We start from the raw sequence: 14,069 nt of genomic DNA on the forward strand, positions 1-14,069 counted from the left end.
CTGGTGACCCGCGGAGTTCTGTCCAGCCTCGCCTTCCCTCTCCCTCCTTCCCTCCTTTCCTCCCTCTCTCCCTCCCTTCCTCCCTCTCTCCCTCCCTGCCTCTGTCTCTTCCTCTGTCTCTCTCTCCCTCCTCCTTTCTCTTTCCCTCACTCCCTGTCTCTCCTCTCTCTTCTCCTTCCTTCCTCTCTCCCTTTCCCCTCCTTTCCCTCTCCCTCTTTCTCCTTCCCTCCTTCTCTCTCCCTGTCTCCCCCTCTCCTTCCCTCCCTCCTTCCTTCCACCCCTCTTCCCCTGTCTCTCCCTCCCACACCCCCTCTGGGTGGAGCCAGGTTGGAATCACACAGCTCACTTGGTTTGCCTGCTGGGCACCAGGCTGGCGGGCATAGTGTGGTTCTCCCATGGTGACCAGGCCCAGCGCGTCTCTTTACTGCATGAAAGGCCTTCCTCTAGCCAGAGATTTATAGACCCCGCCTGACACTGCAGAAATATAATACGAGCCACCTGCGCATGTTTCGTGAGAAGAAACAGGTGAAATTAATTTTAATGTTGTATCCTTTTTAACTCATAATCTCCAAAATATGATCACTCAACAAGTACTAATATACAGTTATTATTGAGCTATTTCACATTCTTCTTCTTATTTTATTTATTTTTTGTACACAGTCTTTGGAACCTTGGCACTCTTAGTTCAAATGGCCACATTTTGCAGGCTCGGGAGACATGGGGCTGGTAGGGCCACGGTGGGTGGGCAGCTCTAGACCCTAGAGGATAGTAAGCCTAAGCCAGGCCCAGTTCAATACCTGCTTGATTAAGTAACTTACCCACAGCTAATTCCAAATGTGGCAGAGAGGCCACCAGAGTGTGGCTTGGGTGTGAACCACAGTGACCCCACCAATGAGCTTGTGTGAGGAGCTTTTTTGCAGAAGTGGTGAGGACAGGGCCTGTCCAGGCATGTCGGTGGCCCTGCTCCTGGGTCATGCCCACCCTGCACCACTGGGTCTGCCCAGGCCCTGCTCCTCAGCCATGCCTGCCCTGCACCACTGGCCATCTCCCAACTGCACCAGTGTCACTCCAACATGAAAGCCGTGGGCAGACAATTATGCACAGGCCACCTTTATCCTTAGGCCCCTCTGAGGGGTGTGGATTGAGTCAGGACTGAAGAAGGTGCATGTGATGCAGGCTCACTGTTGCCAGGCCCAGGGAGGACCCCTGAGGCATGGAGGAAGCACACAGTGTCACTGGGCCACCCGCTGGAAGCAGCAGCAGGCACCTCTGCGCATGGCATCCCGGCTGCAGGGTGAGCAATACCTGAGCCCAGTGAGAGAACAAGCTGCATGATGCGGGTTTACTACTCACAGACGGGCAGCAAGGGTCAAAACAAACCTCAAACTCATCACGAGCTGGTCCCCCAAGGCCTGAGAAAGCTGTCTGGGGCGCAGAGTGCCCACTGTGTATGCCCCGTTTGCACCACAGCCGAGGGACCTTGGAAGGCAGCCCACCGACTTCTACACGTCAGGGGCGGCGCTCACAGGGACCTCCTGCTGCCGGGGAGGGAGGAGCAAAGTCTGCGTGGTCCCCGGTCTGCGTGGTCCCCGGTCTGCGTGGTCCCCGGTCTGTGTGGTTCCTGGCAGCTCCTCCCTAACCTGCTTTCCTAACAGGCCTCGGACGGCCTCAGGAGCCCGGGACACAGGCGCAGGCTTCCGCGTGCTCGCCGGCTGTGTTGTTAAACATCTTCATGCACCAGCCCTCCCAGCAGGCCCCGGCTGGCAAAGCAGCGGAGGAGTCCTCGGGTTCAGACAGAGTCAGGGTCAGCCTGCTGGTCCTCAAAGCCGTTCCGAGTTAGTTCAGGTTGATTTTCCTCTCTGAGTGCAAGGCCAACTCTAAAGTTGGGAGGGACAAGGGCGGGGACGAGGCTTGGGCTGTGCTGGGCTGTTCCTCTGTATCTTGAGACGCTGCATTTCCCCGCCTGCTGCAGCTTCTCCCAGAACTGCCAGCAAGAAACCGAGAGCTGAGCTGGCCAAGGCCATCAGGGTCGTCCACTGTGGGTGGGAGATGCAGCCTTGCCACATGGAAGATAAACGAGGCCGAGTAGGCCCTCTCCTCTCCTCTCCTGGTGTACCCCGGCTTCCCCCTTGCCCTCAGCCCTGCGTCCAGGGCATGGCTTCCATCTCCAACAGAACACAAGGTCGGAAGCCCCTCCCCCAATTTGAGGTTAATGGCACTTTGGTGTTTAGGCTCCTTCTGGCTTTGGCCCAAGCTTGGCAGGTGGCCCTCCCGCCTTGCTGTTCTTGGGGCCTGACAGGCTCACCGGCATTGCAGCTCCGTCAGGGACAGGGCCCACCATCTCCAGAAAGCCAGCCTCTACCTGAGAGCCGCAGCCCAGCAGCATGAGAGGACCCTGCATTTCTTTCCTGTGGTTGAGGTGAGGGAATGTTCAAGGAGGAAGGCCCACCTTGCCCCCTAGAGCACTGCCTTCCTCTACACGCCCACGCGAATTCCTAGGTATACGGGTTTGTTTGGATGGTGGAGGGAGACGGGGCCGTCAGGAGGCACTCTTGGGGAATCATGGAGCCATACAACTTTAGAGCTGGCCTTGGGCTGGGAGAGGAAAATCAATCTGAACTGACCCGGAATGGTTCTGAGGACCAGCGTGCTGACCCTGACTCTGTTCGTGCCTGAGCGCTCCTCCGCTGCTCTGCCAGCCGGGGCGTGTGGGGAGGGCTGGAACCTGAGGACCTGCATGAAAACATTTAAGAACACAGCTATGGTGCATACAAAAGCCTGCGCCTGTGTCCCAGGGCTCTCGAGGCCTTACAATGCCTGTGACCTGCGTCAGACTGACGGCTTCATCCAACAGAGCAGGGGAGCACAAGAGGAGGGAACCCGTGTGCAAACACTGCATTCCTGGGGCGCACGGTCTCAGAGCTGGCTGCACACACCACGCTCAGAACTACTCATTGTCACGGGCTCACTGTGTCTCCCAAATGCATATGTTGATGTCCTAACCCCCATGCCCCCAAGGTGGCTGCATTTCTACATAGAAACTTTAAAGAGATGATTAAGGTAAAATTAGGTTATTGGGGTGGCCCCAGTTCGCTAGGTCTGGTGTCTTAATAAGGAGACAAGGACACAGACACTCACAGAGGGACGGCCCTGTGAGGACACAGGGAGAAGACACCATCTGCCAGCCCAGGAGAGAGGCCTCGGAAGGAACCGGCCCGGCCACCCCTTGACCTTGGACGCCAGCCTCCAGCACGCTGAGGACGAGCTGCTGTCATTTCAGCTGCCGAGGTTTCGGTGCTTCTCCAGGGCAGTCCTGCTGGCTCCTGCTCACAGCTAGTTCTGGGGTTGGCAGATCCTGCGGACACCTGTGGACACAGGCATGTGTTCAGGCTTGAGCTGGGTGGGGTGAGGGGTGAGCAGTGAGAGAAGGAAAAGGCAGTTCTCTGGACACACGAGCTGCGTTTTCTCTCAAACCCAAACACTCCTACAAGAAGTACAGTCGGTATTAGGGTAAAGGCCTCACCACATCCCCGCTGGTTTTCCTCACAGCAAGCTTGAGATGTGGGAACCCCTGCACCCTCCACATCAGGGAACGGACTGAGGGAGGAGCTGACTGTCGTCGTGGGGCCTCACGTGGTGCAGGGCTGGGGCTGAGCCTCCCATCCTGGGGACCCGGACCCAGGGCCTCTCTTGGGGTCTAAAACGTTTGAGGCAAAGGAGATGCAGAGATGCCCATGCCCAGACCCAACAGGCCACCGAGGACTGACTGGCACTCAAAATTTGATCTCAGAGATTCAGGTGACTCTGGACCTGAGGCTGCATGAGATCCCCTCCCTGCGCCAGGTCTCAATGGCGCAGTCATCATTTAACTTCCTGATACTTTACAGTATCAGGAAATAACTACAGAAGATAGTCTGAATTTTTGGGCAGCAGAAAACCACCAAAGTTAAGTTAAAAAGAAAGAAGAAAATCACTCTTAGAAATGCACTGTGAACTCTCCACCGTACCCAGTACAGTCTTACATTTTGGCCTGGATGATTGAGGTAGGTGATTTATAGTCCAAGCACCCATCAGCTGCCAAGGGAGCACTACGGGGGGCTGCAGTCCCCAGGGCCTGATTAGAAAGCAGGGAAACTGCGGGCCCCACGGAGGGGCTTGGGAACAACCCGTGACGGAGCCCCTCCTCCGCTGTCGTCTCTCAGGCCTGGGCCTGCTGGGCCTGGACTGTTCCCTCTGCTCTGCTTCTCCGAGTCTCCCGCCTCACACCTGCCTCGGCGGGTGCACAGGTGGTCTCAGAGCTGACGTCTCACCACACCTCTCCGGGGGGCGTTTCTGTCTCTGCTCACAGGTGCATGAGGGTCAGACTCCGCCTCCCATCTTGGTCTCCAGTGAAGTGAAGGCTGAGCCAAGAGCTTGCTTTCAGCTTTAGTATTTCCGCGATGACAAGACAAGAGAGAGCTCTGTGCTCTCCCAGGGCGTCCGCTGGGTGGGAGCCTGTGGCTCCAGCTGCTCAAAGACGAGCCTTCAACTTGAAAGTTCTCCAGCCTGGAAATTCGGAGTACGTTCCCTTTGGAAAATTTCCACTCACCACATTTTCCTTCCATTTCTTTTGTCTTGATATAGCAGTCTGGGAAACTGGAGAGAATGGGGCAAAGAAAAATGAAATAAAATGAACCCAACATGCAGGTTCTCAACATTCTTCCTTTAAGTGCTATTAATGAGAATGAAATGTGATTTTCTTACAGTTTGATTCATTCAATGTATGTTTCCTGGGCAGTGCTCTGCCCTAGCCAAAATGCTGGGGTCAGAGAAACACCGCGGGTGCAGCGGGAGTAGGGGTGCCTCCCACGGGCTCTTGGTAGCACCTGGCTGTACACACGAGGCAATGGTGTTAACACGGTGACAGGTGACGGCACGTGCCCTTGGCGTGATTCTCCCATTTCTTCCCTTGCCTCCTCTGGTGAACATAAATCCTATCTAGAACACTAAATATCCAGAAACGGACCCTACCACACTGTGATCTATTACTCGTGTAGAATAATGCACAGTAGGCCTGTCTTGAAGTTCTCTCCAGAATAACCATTAGTTGATTAGACATGGAGTCATAAATGGTATTTTAGCATTCTTTGTTTTATTTATTTTTTATTTTTATTTTTTGAGATGGAGTCTCACTCTCTTGCCCAGGTTGGAGTGCAGTGGCGTGATCTTGGCTCACTGCAACGTCCGCCTCCCCGGTTCAAGCGATTCGCCTGCCTCAGCCTCCTGAGTAGCTGGGATTACAGGCATGCACCACCACACCCAGCTAATTTTTGTATTTTTAGTAGAGACAGGGTTTTGCCCTATCGGCCAGGGTAGGCATTCTTTGTTTTAATGAAAGAGTTCTGACTCTGGGACCTTGCAGAGGCGAGCCCAGGCCCACTCTGTGTCACCACTGGCTGCTCCATTCTCCTGCTTGTCATTGATATATGCGGCATGGAAATAAAGGGAGCGCTGGTAACACAGAGGCGGAGTAAACGCACATTAAAGAGCGCCGGCCCGCGTGCCCTTATCTGCGTGTGCAGGTCGGGTAGATCCATCACTGCAGGGGCGGCCGGCTCGGGATCTAAGACCTGCCGGAGGCCGGGCGGGAGGAGCAGAGCGAGGAGGTTGCCGCGGACCGCGCGGTGAAATGCAGCCGGTTCCATTTAGAAATTTCTATTGGGGGCAGGGGCAAAGTATCTGTAATAATTTTAAGGACATTTCCCAAATGTTTACTTAGATAAAAGATAGATAACGGTCAAGCTCCCGAACCTGCGGCCCGATAACTAGGCTTTATTAATGACCTGCCATATGCGAGGGCTGGGTAATTAAAGTTTTTTCCCCAAAGGAAGAGAGTGGACAAATTTATTTGATGGTTTGATAACCAGGGACACTGGTTGAAAACTATTGATATAATCGGAGCTCATTCGATTTCCTCGCGACAGCCACTCCTATCAGCTAATTTCACCTGTGAATAGTTAATTACCCCAGATGCATATGGGCCGGCCATTAATAACCTGGACTGTCACGGCTCCTTTGTCACCCACATGTGCCTTTTATCTCCCGAATCTCCTTTTTCTTTTTTTTATTCCTTCCCATTTTCTCTCTTAAAAAAAAAAAAAAATAACGCTTGGGAAGACAGATGAGAGCTGTGAGATTCCGCGGCTGTGTTAGAGGAGGCGCCAGGGCCTGGGTGCAGAATGAGTCTCCAAGTGCGGCGTGAACGAGGGTGGGTGGCTGGAGCTCCCAGGCCAGCCCTGGCGGAGACGCTGCATCCAGACCCAGCCTGTGTGCAGAGGGGCTGGTGGAGCTCAGACGCCGGGCTCGCTGGCCTTTGCAGATGGACCTCGGGTGTGTCCAGGCCGGGAAAGGGCCGGCAGCTCCAGTGGGGGCTGCTCCCTCGTCACTGGAGTCCCCAGCGAAGCACTGGAGCGTTCCGTCTCCTTGGCATGTGCCTTTCCACGGTGGGACCTCACTCTTCCTGTGTTGTGCATCCTGCTCGAGTTTCTGGGTCCTGAGCTTGAGCAAGTCAACTGACTTCTGTGATGTTTGTTTGCTCAGATGTAACGTGCGGTTGACAGCATCTGTGCTGCAGCATGTGGCGGCTTAAGAGCAATAGGTGAAAAGGGCATCTCAGAAGACGCCCTCAGGACGCGGGGATGCCACAGGCCACGGGTGGTGGATGGTGCCCCGGCTCCGAAGGGCTCCTGAGTCTGGCTGGCTGGAGCCCGCGCATGGGCTGGGGCTCACTCTAGCTGTTCCCTCGGTGCTTTTATGGATGTTCATAGAGTGGGGTGAACTTCTGCGTCCCCCACATTTTGCTTTTCAGGGCTATGTGTCCTCTGTGACCACGGCTGTCCTGGGCTCCATGGGATCTCCCTGCTGGCCCAGCGAGGAGGGTGGGCTCAGAGCAGGCTAAGGTCAGGGGGAAGGGAAGCCTCACTGTGCAGACAGATGCTCTCTGCAGGGGACGCTGCTCACTGGAGTGTGGAAGATGGCCAGAGATGGGGAGATGGGGTGGGGACAGGAGGTTCCTGAGAGCTGCCCCTCCCAGGGGAGGTGACCACAGAGGGGCCTTTGTCATCAAGGGAGCCCATCCGTGTCCACAGCAGACAGGGCTGGTGCTGCCCAGCAGGTGGGGGTCAGAGGCAGGTGGAATCAGGGAGGAGGCAGACAGCCCTTCCTCCAGGACGCTGTGAGATCTGCTGGGTCCTGCACTTCCTTCCTCTGTCTCCCTGTTTTCTGCCTGTCTCCCCCAGGATTGAATTCCCTGAAGCTGAGCGGAGCTTCCCCTGCCTCGATGTCCGCCCACAGCAGGACCACAGTGGTGCAGCAGGTGTGCAAGGAAGGCTGGAAGAATCAATGACCTGCGGAGGAAGTGCTTGCTCAGTGACTGGCAGGATGGAGCTGCTGACTTTAGGGAGGATGCGGACCGTGCAGTCTCGTGGTCGTCCCTTCAGAGACCTCCAAGCCCATTTCTGCGTCACCAAGCGGAGGAGTGCTTCATGAGTTTGGGTGTTCAATCAAGGACACTTTGGGGCCCCTGGAGAAGGAACAAGGTGGGTAGCGGGCAGCCCAGGGCATCAGTCTAGTTTTGAAAAGTTCTCTGATGGATTCTGAAGTGCAGCCAGAGCCATTGACCTTCTCTAGAGGACAGCACTAGTTTTCAAACTCAGTTGAACTTTGGAATCCTCCCATCCCACCCCACCCCCGCCCCAGAAGCTTTAGAAATACCGACGCCACTGTCTCACCAGAGGGATTCGTGATCAATTGGTCTGTAGTACAACCTGGGAATGGGGATTGTTAAAAGCTCCCCAGGGGATTTGAACTTTGCAGCCCCAGTTGAGACCACTGAGTGTGAGATTCCTATGCAAACTAAGCCTGGACTCCATCAACGCTCCAGGGATGCTGGGCGTGGGGCCGTGGGCTGGCCTGGCCCAGATCCAGTTCTACAAGGCCGCCTGTGTTACTCTAGCCTCGGTCCTTTGAAAGATGCTTCAGTACCCCCCAAAACCATCCCTTAAGGGCTTTGAGGGGCCAAGGTGGTCCTCAAGGAGGATGAGTGACCCTCAGTTCCTTGCTGGACACCCCCTCCCTCCCCAGACACACAGATTCCCTGCAGGTAGAAGGAAAGAGGGAAACAAGGGGCTCCACCAAACACCCCTCATCCCGTCCTGTCAGCCCCACCCCAGACACATCTCCTCCCATGGCACAGCTGCCAGTGAAACCACTTTTGCAAATTATGACTGAGACGGTGAAAGAGAGCTAACTTAACCAGCCCCACCTTGCTTCTAACCTCCAAGCTGTCCTTGTTCATTCCTGGGCGTAGGCTGAACTAACTTGGGGAGAAACTTAGTTTATAGTTTAAACAAAAACAGAAACAGCCCTTCCCCAAGGCAGACCTCCTTCTGGCCTGGGGACTAGATTGCCTTTGTAGGACTAACAGCCACAAGATTAGAAATTATGGTTTAGGAGTCATGAGGCTGGAGGCTACTGGATTCTGACCCTCCCTAAACTGGTCCTAGGATCAGTGCTTGAGAAATTTTGCAGACCCTGCACTTGATGGATCAGCTGGCATCACCCAGATCGATAAACTGGCTCATCTGATCTTGCGGCCCCCACCCAGGAACTGACAGCTCCGAGTCTCTGTGATTTCATCCCTGACCATTCAGCACGCCCAGCTCACTGGCTTCCCCTCATCCACTGATTTGTCCTTAAAAACTGTCCCCCAAATGCTCAAGGAGACTGACTTGAGTAGTAATAAAACTCTGTTCTCCCGCACAGCCGGCTCTGTGTGAATTACTTTCTCTATTGCAGTTCCCTGTCTTGATGAATCAGCTCTGTCTAGACAGCGGGCAAGGTGAACCCCTTGGGCAGTTACACCAGCACCCTTCGCCAGCTGCCACCAGGCCCAGGCACCCCCTAGGCTGACCTGGGCCCATCATCCTCTGGCCTTTGGGTGGGCCTGGCCCAAGAGAGGCTCTGCAGGCGTTGGGGCAGGAGGAGCTGCATCGGGTCCTGGTGCCCCTGTGCTACTGCCAGGCCCTGGGTGGCTGTGCTTGCCTCCCTGGCCCAGTGGACACCACTGTCCCCTGGTTCCTGCTCTCTCAGAGCCTGTAGGGCTGCCTTCTCCCGTGCCCTGCTGCCTGGGTGAGGCGCCACTGCCCATGACAGCTCATTCTTGCCGCCCAGGAAGACCCGTGCCAGACAAGCGGAGAAGACAGATTTTACCCAGGGCAGTCACATGAGGGGCGGGGCCCACTGTGGAACTGAGCTCCATGGCAAACATGGCAGGACAGTAAGAGACTTGTGGCCAGCGAGCGGGGGTTGGTGGGTGGGGAGGGACCACCAGGAGACATGGAGCCCCCCTTTTTCTGGCAGAACCAACCTCACAGAATTCCTGCTGACTGGAGGCTGGGGGTCAGGTCCTGAGGGTCAGAGAGAGGAATTTTCCAGATACTGAGGGTGGCCAGGTACGAAGGGTGGGGGGTTCTTGCTACACTGACCTAGTGCAGTTCTCTGCTGAAACTGGATTGTACAGCGAAGGAGGCAGATGGGGTTCAGGAGAGCAGCTGCAGTTTGGACCACAAATAATCTATCACAACCCCCCACCCCCAGCCAGCTGCCATGCTACCCTCTCCCTTAACCAGCTGAGCACCCTTCCCATCCTTCATTCCCAGAGAGTCCACTGCCCCTCACCTCCTGCCACTACCTGCCCATCTCACCTTGCAGCAGCCGGAGAGATGGTGGGAAACCCAGGCAGGACTCACCACTCCCTCACTGGGCTCCGCAGGGGCACCCATGGCTCTTAGGACAAATCCAGGCTCCTTGCCTCGGGCACTGGCCCCATGGCCCTGACCCCTGCCCTTGCCACCCTCTCCTCCCTGCCCCCCAGGGCCCTGACCCCTGGCCTCACTGCCCTCCCCTCCCCACCCCCCATGGCCTTGACTCCCACTCCGCCCTCCCTTCCCCACCCCCCACGGCCCTGACCCATGGCGGGGCCACCCTCTCCTTCCCACCTCCTAGGGCCCTGACCCCCACCCTCTTGCCTTCTCCTCCCTGACCCCCAGGGCCCTGGATCTCACCCTCTCGCCCTCTCCTCCCTGACCCTCACTGCCGCCCCACATAGCCATCTCCTCCCTGCCCTCAGGGGCCCCTCAGCAGCCCGCCCAGTCCGCCCAGCATAGCCACCATCCCTTCTGCTCAGGAAGTCTCGCCCAAGACACTCTCTGCAGAGGGCCCCTGTGCCCCTGGAGTGACCCCTCCCCACTCTCCACCACTTCCAAGCCTCAGGCATCACTGCTGGGGGAGCCTCAGGCTCTCCTGGGACTGAGCTCCCTCCTCTTCCTCCTCCCACTAGGACTTGGTTGGGGAATTCCATAGATGTGTCCTCCACGAATGGGGCTTCCTGAGGACCAGGGTGTTACTGCAGAGGGTATGGCGTGTGGGGTGGATTGGCAGGATTTGACCCTGTGTTGGGGGCATGGCTGAGACATGGAGCTCTCGCGGAGCCTTGCATTCCTGAAAGATGATTTTTTTTTTTTTTTTTTTTTTTTTTGAGATGGAGTCTTGCTCTGTTGCCAGGCTGGAGTGCAGTGGCACGATCTCGGCTCACTGCAACCTCCGCCTCCCGGGTTCAGCGATTCTCCTGCCTCAGCCTCCTGAGTAGCTGAGATTACAGGCACACACTGCCACACCTGGTTAATTTTTTGTATTTCAGTAGAGACAGGATTTCACCGTGTTGCTGAGGCTGGTCGTGAACTCCTGAGCTCAGGCAATCCGCCCACCTTGGCCTCCCAAAGTGCTGGAATTACAGGTGTGAGCCACCGTGCCTGGCCGAGATGGCGCTCCTAACCATGGCTGGGAGGCCCTGCCGCCATCTGCTGTCCTGGCTGTGGGGCAGGCAGGGACCCCAGGAGTGTGGGCAAGAGAAGGGTGTGGGCTGGGGCTGGGGTGATGGGGTGGGGCCCAGGAAGTGCTGCCAGAGGGTTGGGGTGAGCCCTGTCGTTAGCCAGGGAAAGTCCCTCTGGGGTGGGGACACGGGGGCGGGGGTCCCTGGAGGTTCATCATTCCCATAATCAGGAGGTGGCAGAGCCCTGGCTTTGGGGGTTTGTCCGGACCTGCTGGCCTCCTTCAACATGCAAGAGACCTGTCTGGGGCTGGATGGGCTGCCTGGCCCTCACCCGAAAGGGGTACAGTCCTTGCAAGCCCCCATCTGCAAACCTGGAGCCAGAGGCTGGCCACAACGCCCTGTGGTTCTGGTGGGGGCGGGGGAAGGGAAAGAGCCCAGCTCTCAGGGTTCCCCGTCATGCCGTGCCAGGTCTTGCTGACTCAGGGACTGTGCTGGCTGTGGCACCAGGCAGAAAGGTTGCAGCCGGCAGGGATGAGTGAGGTGAGTGGATGGGCACCCTGCCCTGGCTGTCATGAGCACCTGCGTCCAGAGAAGCTCAGCAGACATGGGACCCGATTGGGATCCTCGGGCTGAAGCTCTAGCTGTGGGCTGGACCCTCTCAGCCAAACCCGTTCAGACGACTGCAGTCTTAAACTCAATCTAATAGGAAAGGGAGGGAAATCCATCCCCGGGGGAGGCTTAGCCCTGCAGCCCCAAGAGGCTGGCGATGTGATGTTTGCTGTGGGAGTGCAGATTCCCGGCCTGTGATTAACTCCAGAGGATGCGCCAGCATCCCGTCCTTGATAAGAGGATCCCACAACCAGTGAGTCCTGCACAAAGACACCAGCAAGAAGGTACCTGCAGCTCTTAGAGATGGGGGGCCCAGGGAGGGACAGGAAGAAGCTGGTCCCACGCTGCCCACCTTGTGACGTTTACCAGTGCATCCTCCAGCCTAACAGCTCTAAGGTTTGGTTCACCATGTAAGCAGCTGGCAGTCTGAGCACAACCTTCCTTGGCCCTGCACTCCTGTGTGTTTGGGCAGGTGTGCTCATAGGTGTTGGAGATGGTTCGGGCAGCATGCTGCATGTTACACTCACCCTGGCACTGGGGAGTCAGAGCTGAGCCAGGCGGAGAGCATCCATACAGGGAGGCACAGAATAAGGCAGCAGCGCAGCACCCGTGGTTCACTCCTGCCTAACAGATGCCCCCAGGGGCAGCACCTTCAGATGGCAGATGGCAGCCATGTCCTTAGCTCATGACTCTGTGGTCAGCAGCAGGGCCTGGGCTCAACAGAGAGTTCTGCCCACCTCCCCATGACCATGTGACCATGTGGCTCTGGCTGAGTTCTCTGTGGGTTGGAACCTGGGCTGGAACAAGCAGCCCACATGGCTGGTCCAAGGTCTCACCCCCAGGCAGTCTCGTCCACTCATTCTGGTGGCTTCTGGGGAGGGCTCCAGGACAAGGGGCAGCAACTCCAAGGCTCCCTGAGGCCAGGCTCTGCCCTGACATGAAGTCCCTCCCAGGGTGCTCCATTGGTCAAAGCAAGGGCAAAACCAGCTGTGATGCAAGGATTGCTATGCAAAGATAAGTACATCCATGTAGCATTTGGGACATACTTAAAGCACTACATGATTTGTTGTTTCTCTGAATTTCACATTTAAGCTGGAGTCCTGTCTTTTGTCATTGTTCTTGTTGGTGTGTTTCTGCTATGCCTGGCAACCCTATTCAAATCCGATTGATCAGAGACAAAGGCTTGGTGCATGGAAAGCTTTTCTCCGAGTCCTGGGCAGCCTTGCCGTGGAATACTTATCCTGGGATGAGGCTGTGTAGAGGGGGATACACCAGGCTTCCTTGAGAACATGTAGCTGACATCTTAAAACCACTTTTAAGAAGGTCAGGGTCCCGATAGACAACTCTGGAGCTGGTGGATATGAAGGAGGGGTGAGCAGCCCTGCAGCCACCCGGCTTCCCCCAGTCTCCTTGTCATGAGCTGCAGTCAATGCACAGTTGGTCCCTGGGGCAGGAAAGCAATTGTAGGTCCTGGTCCTGGTGGTGCCCATGCTGACTCTGTGACCCAACCAGGCCCCTCCCTGGGCTTCTGAGTCTCACACAAAAAGAGAGAAGTCAAATCAGATGGCTTGCACATCCTATGCATCTGTGTAAGTTAATTTTCATTTGAGCTGCTATTCAGTGAGACGGAGAGGATCTTCTGGTAACTAAACTAGAATCTGATTTCACGGTTATTTTCTTTTACATGTGGATAAAGGAGGTTCTGGCTGCCTTAGTGACTTTTATGACAGTTCCCATTCTCGGCATGGTCCTCATTCTGCACCTTGCTGCTCTGTTCTATGTAACATCCAGGCTGGGAGGGGAGGGGGCCAGCCCTCCTCCTCTGTCCCAGGCTCTGCAGTGGGTGACTTGGTTCCATCCTTGCCTCATCAGCTGGGCATGTGATCTTGGTGCTCTGAGCCTTGTTCTTTGTGCTAAGAACATGAGGATCACTGGAAAAACTGACATTGAAATGGGCTTTCCTTTCTTTTTTAGAAACAAGAAGATTTTCCCACTCCGTATCTGAAGATCTGCCCTTTCCTCTTTTTGTTTCATTTCTTGTAGTCATTTGCATCTCTGCAGCAAAGTGCATCCCTTGGGCTTTCTAGGGTTCCAACAAAGTGTCTGCACAGAGGAAGCCGGTGGGGGAGAAGCGGGTGCCTCCCTCTGCTGTACTCATTCTCTAGTAGCCCTTGCCTCCCAGATAAAGAGGCCACTCTGAACCTGGGGAGCCTGGCCGTGGCAACCCCAGGGGTGACCCCAAATCCACTGTGGGCCCAGCCAAGGCCCAAGAGCAAAGGCCCTGCTGGCCCTTGGCTCGGTGAGATCCTGGCAGAGGTGGCGGCTATGTCTCTACCTGCTTCTCCAAATTCCTCGAAACAGGGGGACCTGGATGTGCAAAGCTGAGGACCCAAGATGATGGACCACAGGTCCCTGGGGCCCCCTAGTGGGGATGATGAGTGTTGACCAGCCCAGTGCCTTGATGACCCCCTTCTGCCTGGGAGGAGTCCCAGACAAGGAGCCCCTCAGCACCGAACAGAGATGGCCCAGTCCAGCAGGCAGCAGACTCTGCACATCTGGAAAAGGCCTCCCATGGGCAGCCCTGCCAGGC

The sequence above is a fragment of the Nomascus leucogenys genome, chromosome 6 (assembly GCF_006542625.1).
Source record: "Nomascus leucogenys isolate Asia chromosome 6, Asia_NLE_v1, whole genome shotgun sequence".
Taxonomy (NCBI): Eukaryota; Metazoa; Chordata; class Mammalia; order Primates; family Hylobatidae; genus Nomascus; species Nomascus leucogenys.